Raw genomic sequence first — 6,873 nt, forward strand, 5'->3', positions numbered from 1 at the left:
AGGGGGGGGCAGAGACAGGGTAGAGGGGGCAGAGAGAGAGAGAGGCAGAGAGAGAGAGGAGAGGCAGAGAGAGAGGCAGAGAGGACAGAAGCAGAGAGAGGCAAAGAGGAGAGAGGCAGTGAGGAGGAGAGAGAGGAGAGGGGCATAGAGGAGAGAGAGGCAGAGACGAGACAGAGAGGAGAGAGAGAGGCAGAGAGGAACGATCGCACTTTATAATGAGAGAGAGGCCTAGAGAGAGAGCCGCAAGAGGGCCCCCAGCAGAGGATGCGGCAGCCCTGTGAGAAGAGGGAGGGAAAGAGAGAGGGGGCAGAGAGAAAAGGGCAGAGAGAGAGAGACGACTCGAGAGAGGGCAGAGAGCGCTGAGCTTGCTGCGGTCCAGATAAGAGGGGGCAGAGATGAGAGAGAGTGTGCAGAGAGGCAGAGAGAGAGAGGCAGAGAGAGAGAGGCAGAGAGAGGCAGAGAGAGATGCAGAGGCAGAGAGAGAGGCAGAGAGGCCAAGAAGCAGAGAGAGGCAGAGAGGCGAGAAGCAGTGAGGAGAGAGAGGCAAAGAGGAGAGAGGCAAAGAGGAGGAGAGAGATGCAGAGGAGAGAGAGAGAGGCATAGAGGAGAGAGAGGCAGAGACGTGAGAGAGGAGAGAGAGAGGCAGAGAGGAACGATCGCATTTTATAATGCGCCGCCGACCTATTCTGACCGTCGCCGCAGAACAACCCCCCATTGCATTCTTCTTCACGGCAGCCCTGTGATGTCTCAGCTCTAACAATTTGAGGGACCTACCCGATAACAACAGTAAGAGCAGCTCCGCGCCGCCGCGCTCCCCGACTTGAAACGACTCGACGCTTAACGGACACAAGCTCCTGCGCTGAGCTTGCTGCGGTCCAGATAAAATCTCGTGGCGGGCCGGATGTGGCCCGCGGGCCAGTTTGGAGACCGCTGTCCTGGATGAGGAGCTTCCCGCTGCCGTGACCCAGCAGCTCGTGAAGGTCTACCTGGACTTCGAAGGAGGGGCCTTTCCACTTGTTGTACAGGTCCTTGTCGTGATCCTCCAGGAAGGCGAGTGTCTCCTTCAGGGTGTAGTAGGCCACTGCCAGCACAGTACCGAGCGAGATTTTTTAAACCCCACCGTCTGACGAATGTCGTCGTAGTTGGAGTTATTGATGTCGCCTGGGATGCCGCTGCCAGCGAAGGTGAGCACGTCGAGGGAGATGGTCGGGCATGAGGAATCGGTCCTTCTCAATGGGCTGGGGCCAGGGTAGCTGGGCCAGCAGCCACTCAGCAGAGGCCACCAGCCAGGTGAACTCGGCACTCATGTCCTTGTTCACCACCGCCACAAACCCTTCAAACCTCCCTCTGGAGCCATAAGGGTCACGGTAATGAAGCCGATGTTACTCTCCACCATGGGCCCCTCGTCCCGAATCCAGTGCTTGGAGCCCGCCTTGTGTGTGGTGAACCAAGCGGGTTGGAGTGCTGGGGGGGGGGGTGTGGTAGAGGGAGAGGGAGAGGGAGGTGAGAGGGGCAGAGAGGGAGAGGGGCAGAGGGGGAGAGGGGCAGAGAGAGGGAGGAGGTTAGAGAGAGGGGGGGGGAGGGAGGGTAGAGATGGAGAGGGCGAGGGATGGAATGGGTTGGAATGCTGGAGTGCCCCTCGCGTCTGGAGCGTGCAAATGTATTGAGACATCAGTCGGCATTTTTTTCTTCAAAATTAGAACATTGAAAACTATTAATATTTTGAAGCTGTTTTTAGAAGGTTAATAACTTGAGAAATATAGGTTGAAATGCGACGGGAAGATATGTATCCGGTCGGGAGAGAAAATGTGAGCAGCGTGTGTGAAAATGGGAAGGCTGTGGCCTAGCATTTGGAAGAAGATACAAATTAAGGAGATTAAAAGAAAGTTAACACAACCCTGGCCCACACAGACATTTAGAATGTTAATAACAAAGGGAAGAGTTTTAGTACAATAGAGAAGATAGATTGTAGTACCTGCCTCAACAGCCTCCTCTGAGTGAAAATGTTGCCTCCTAGGTTCCTTTGAAATCTTTCCCCTCTCACCTTAAATCTAGGCAAAGTAAAATAATCATTATAGAGAGCAAGAATATCAATGCATCTAAAATGAGTCTAGTTTTAAATTGAGTGCATAATCTGCTCAGTCAGGTAATGAAAATGAAAACAATGCGACTCTAGGTTCATTTTTCCAATATGCTTTATGTCTACACAGATCCCCTGCAGTCAATGTCTGACGGTCGGAAGGCAGCTATTATCGATCACAAACTCACAGACTCGGCATCGATATTGCTGCACTCCAAGAAACAAGACTCCCGACAAAGGATCCATCCCTGAGACCAACTATATTTTCTACACGCACTGCAAGAGCACTGATGATCGTAGGGCACAAGGTGTAGACTTTACTGTTTCCAACAGGCAACTGCAGTCACTGGAGATCCCTTCAGCAAAACCTGAGCGCCTCACATCTCTCCACCTTTCTTCAAAGGAAGGATTCATCAACATCATCAGTGCCTTGTCTGCAGACAAGGACCGATTACATGACATTCGACATGGTGCTTGCACGCGTACCCCAAGTGGAGAGAAGATATTCCTGATTTCAATACTTGCGTAGGCGCAAACAGAGAATCGCGGATAAACTTCCTCAGCCATCACGGCGTTGGAAAGATAGAATGAGAAGGGACAGCGATTGCTGGAATTATGTACACAAAATAAACTCTGGATCATAAACATGTTTCCAGGGCAGGCACCGTCACAATGTGTCATGGCGTCAACCCCGCTCTGGCACCAACTCAATCTACTCATCACTGGAAGGAAGATCGGCATTGGGTTGTCCACACGCTAACTTATCACAGTGCAGATTGCGACACTGACCACTCACTCAGCAAGAGCAAGGTGAAGATACTGCCACGAAAGTTACATATGTGTAAACAGAAAGGCCAGCCCGTATCAACATCTCCAATAATGTGGGTAAACATCAATATTCTCAGAACTGCTCACCCAAGCACTTTCAACTCGAGAAATGCCAACATAGCTTGGAAATCTCTGAAAACAGGAATCTATGACGCAGCCATTTGGAAAATGAAAGCGTAATGGGCCTATCCCACTTAGGCGACTTTTTAGGCGACCGCAGGAGACTATGCAGTAGCCACATGGTCGCCACATGTTTGCGGGTGGTTGCCGTGGAGTCGCCTTTCATGGTTGTGAGGAGTTCCCACATTCTGGGAACTAGTCGCGGCCTCATTATGGTCGCCGTGGATTTTTCAACATGTTGAAAAATTAGCGGCGGCTAGAATGAAGCCGCCATGGAGAATGGCAAGAATTCTCGAGTAGTAGGTGGGTCGCCAGGAGGTCTGCAATGGGTCGCCAGGCCCAAGGTTCTCGGAGGTTCTCAATTAAAGGTATGTGCCGGTGCTTTTTACATTAAATGGGGCTTGGCTATAACCCTGTATATAAAAATAGCGAGTAGCTCATTTTGGGCTCTTTATATCCCGCAGAACCAAGGATAACAGACTGGTAATGTTAATGTCCGCCGAGCTCCACAGCCGTGTATCTCTGGCTTCTTAAAAGTTGTCTCCACTCCTTCCCGACAGACACAAATGGAGGGTATCATCACACTAGAAGCGACAGGAAGCTCTTCAATCTAGTAAGGTTGAAAGCCAAGACTAAGGTGAGAACTGTAGTTATAAAGGATGCTGCTGCACATTCATCGTCCCAACAAAAGGCCTTCAGGAGCTGATGGATAGACTGCCTCATACTTGCAATGAATAGTGACTGATAATCAGTGTGAGGAAGACTGTTGTCATGGCTCAGGATACTCCATTCCCCCCTGAAATCACCCTAAACACCACCCCATTGAAAACTGACCACGTTTTCACCTACCTAGGATATATGGCGACTGATAGCCTCTCTCTGAATGTGGAAGTCAATTCACATTTAGGAAAGGCAGCAACCACCATCGGAAGGCTAACCAAGCGGGCACGGAAGAACCAGTAACTCGCAATCAAAACGAAGATCACTGTCTACAAAGGGATAAATCTTGAGACTTGATTTTTACTGTTCAAAATTTGTAAGCCCAGATGACTTATGATACATCAAGAATGGAAAATGAAAGATTAATGGGCCTGCTGTCCACTTATCCGGGAAAGACTTTTTAGGACGAATTCACCAATTAATCTATGCAGTAGCCACATGGTCGCCACATGTTTGCGGGTGGTTGCCGTGGAGTCGCCTTTCATGGTTGTGAGGAGTTCCACATTCTGGTAAATGGACTCATCACCAAATTATGTGCGCCGTGGATTTTTCACCAATGTTGAAAAATTAGGTCAACTAGAATGACAAAAATGGAAAGGTTGGCAAGAATTCTTTTAGCCGTCATGTGGGTCCAATTAAGGTCCTAATAGGTTCGTAGGCCAAGGTAGCCATACTAAAAAAAGCAACATAGGTTGTAGCCACATTCCTCACTGTGATGGAAGGCAATAAAGTCTAATCTTCTTCCCTCATTATTCTCCCACGGTCGGGTCAGCCGAACCATCCGTCGGGAAGGTTGAAGCTCCTGCGGCTTGGACCTCCTGGTCGGTCTCCCACCAGGGACAGCGAGCTCCACGATGTTAAAGTCTGCAGCTCCCACGGTTGGAGCTTCCGAAGTCAGTCTCCACCAGAGGCCTCCAACTCCCCGATGTTAGGCCGCAGTGTGGACAGAGATACGATACGGAAAACAATTGCATCTCCATCAAGGTAAGAGATTAAAAAAGTTTCCCCCAACCACCCCTCCACCACATAAAACATGCTAAAGAACACTAAAAACATACATTTAACACATACTAAAGAAACAGCACAGAAGGAAGGGACAGACTGTTGGTGAGTTAGCCATTGCTGATGCCACCTGGCTTCGCTTGTTGAATACTTTACTGAAGTCCATATATACATCTACAGCTCTGCCCTCATCAGCCTTTTTGGTCAAGTCTTCAAAAACCTCAATCAGATTTGTGAGACACGATCTCCCACGGACAAAACCATGCTGACTATTCCTAATCAGCCCTTGTCCATCTAAATCAGGGGTCGGCAACCTGGTTCTACATAGGGGCCAGGACATGTCTGTGAGCGGATGGCAGGCTACATCTATCGCCATAGTTCATAAATGGAGGTAATAATAATACATACTAACTAAATCAGTAATTAATAATAGTACATACTGATAATACATACTAACAAGTGTGACACTTGGTGTTGTTTTTCACATTAGTTTTCACATATTTTTCAATTAGTCTTCTGCAGTTCCCAGATCCCTCACGTCCCCGGGACTAGCTGCAGTTCCCAGTTCGCCTGCGTGTCCCAGGACTGGCTGCAGTTCCCAGGTCGCGAAAATTAAATGAAAAAAAACCGCCTGCGGACCAGATGATTTTGGGTTACGGGCCGGATCCGGCAGGTGGGCCGTGGGTTGCCGACCCTGATCTAAATGCATGTATATCTTTTCCCTTAGAATACTGTCTGGTAACTTTACAACGACAGATGTTAAGCTCACTAGCCTGTAGGGAGGTTGTACGGCAGTCGAGGTCAGGAACCGTGACCCGTACTGTTGACACGCAACGCCTTCTGGAGTACAAGCGGTGAACGTCAGATAAGCACTTACTACGGCTGCCAGCGCAGCGGGGCCGTCTTCTGTCCCAGCACCCAGACTCCACGCTGACTGGTTCCACACTCGCGGACCCTGGGCCATCTGGTCCCCCCGTGTGGGGGTCGGGGGAGGGGGGGGGGGCCTGAATCATCCCGTGTGTGGGTCAGGGTCCGGGGGGTCGTGAATCACCCCAGTGTGGGGATCGGGGTCTTCATTCACTTCCACAGCACACGATTCATGTGTGCGTGCATTCCACTCAAAATATTTATAGTAGTTTGATTCTCCTCGGTTTGTTATTCCTCACAAAATTTACGTTTGTCTTAGAGTAATGCACACTGTTTAATGTAGTTATGCACTGTAAAGACGCGTGTTATTGTCACAACTATATAAGCTATGTGGGGAAAGAACTGCAGATGCTGGTTTAAATCGAAGATAGACACGAAATGCTGGAGTAACTCAGCGGGACAGGCAGCATCTCTGGAGAGAAGGAATGGGTGACGTTTCGGGTCGAGACCCTTGATCATAAGATTATGTATCGATCTATAAAGTCAGCGTGCTTTGGTGAAAGGCGGGGGGGTGCAGCGGGTGACACGGTTTGCAAGCGCTGCCCTTACCTGACAGCCAGCGAGCGACAAGTGCCAGGGCCCCGAGCATCAATGATGATGGAGCTCTCTCTATGCGCTCTTTGCCGAGCATGTGGCGCCCGCGTCCCACGACGTCACTGTCCTGTCAACGCCGCGCCCACGGAACAATGCACTATTGAGGGCGTGGCCCAGCGCCAGCCAATCGGAGCGACTGGAAGCAAGGGGGCGGGTCCTGTGGGCAGCGTCCGTTGCCCGGCAACCCCGGGCCTGGAGGTTTGCAAGACGCCAAGTACCAGGCCCCGGGGCAGGAGCATCAAGATTAAATACCCTCTTATCTGCCAGTCTGAAGAAGGAGCACCCAGATCAAGTACCCTCGTATCCAGTGACGGACTGGCCAGGGTGTCAGCTTGCCCGATGGCAAGTGGGCTCCTGATGAAGTGATAGCAAGTGATGGCAAGTGGGCTCCTGTTAAATGACAACATTGTAGTTGTGGGTGGGCCCCCTGCCAGTCTGAAGAAGGGTCTCGACCCGAAACGTCACCTACTCCTTCTCTCCCGAGATGCTGCCTGTCCCGCTGAGTTACCCCAGCTGTCTGTGTCTACCTCCGGTTTAAACCAGCCACTGCTGATCCTTCCTACACGTAAAATAGCCTTTTACCGCAATGGGAGCGTCTCGCA

General features: G+C 50.5%; 1 protein-coding gene across 6 annotated transcripts in view; it reads right to left on the reverse strand.

Moving 5' to 3' along the window:
- Window positions 1-6,343, reverse strand: part of tmem150c (transmembrane protein 150C) — a 50,109-nt gene extending 43,766 nt beyond the window's left edge. For 2 of the 6 annotated variants that reach the window (XM_055639281.1, XM_055639253.1), the window contains exons 1-2: window positions 6,227-6,343; window positions 1,980-2,051 (exon numbers count right to left, since the gene is read on the reverse strand). The gene's annotated coding sequence lies outside the window, so the exon portion shown is untranslated. Of the gene's footprint in view, window positions 1-774; window positions 1,007-1,975; window positions 2,052-6,226 lie in introns of those variants that run through there. The other 4 variants (XM_055639273.1, XM_055639245.1, XM_055639266.1 and 1 more) reach the window with 3 other exon arrangements.
- Between the last annotated feature and the right edge of the window lie 530 nt (window positions 6,344-6,873).

Source organism: Leucoraja erinacea, chromosome 1 (assembly GCF_028641065.1).
Source record: "Leucoraja erinacea ecotype New England chromosome 1, Leri_hhj_1, whole genome shotgun sequence".
Classification (NCBI taxonomy): domain Eukaryota; kingdom Metazoa; phylum Chordata; class Chondrichthyes; order Rajiformes; family Rajidae; genus Leucoraja; species Leucoraja erinaceus.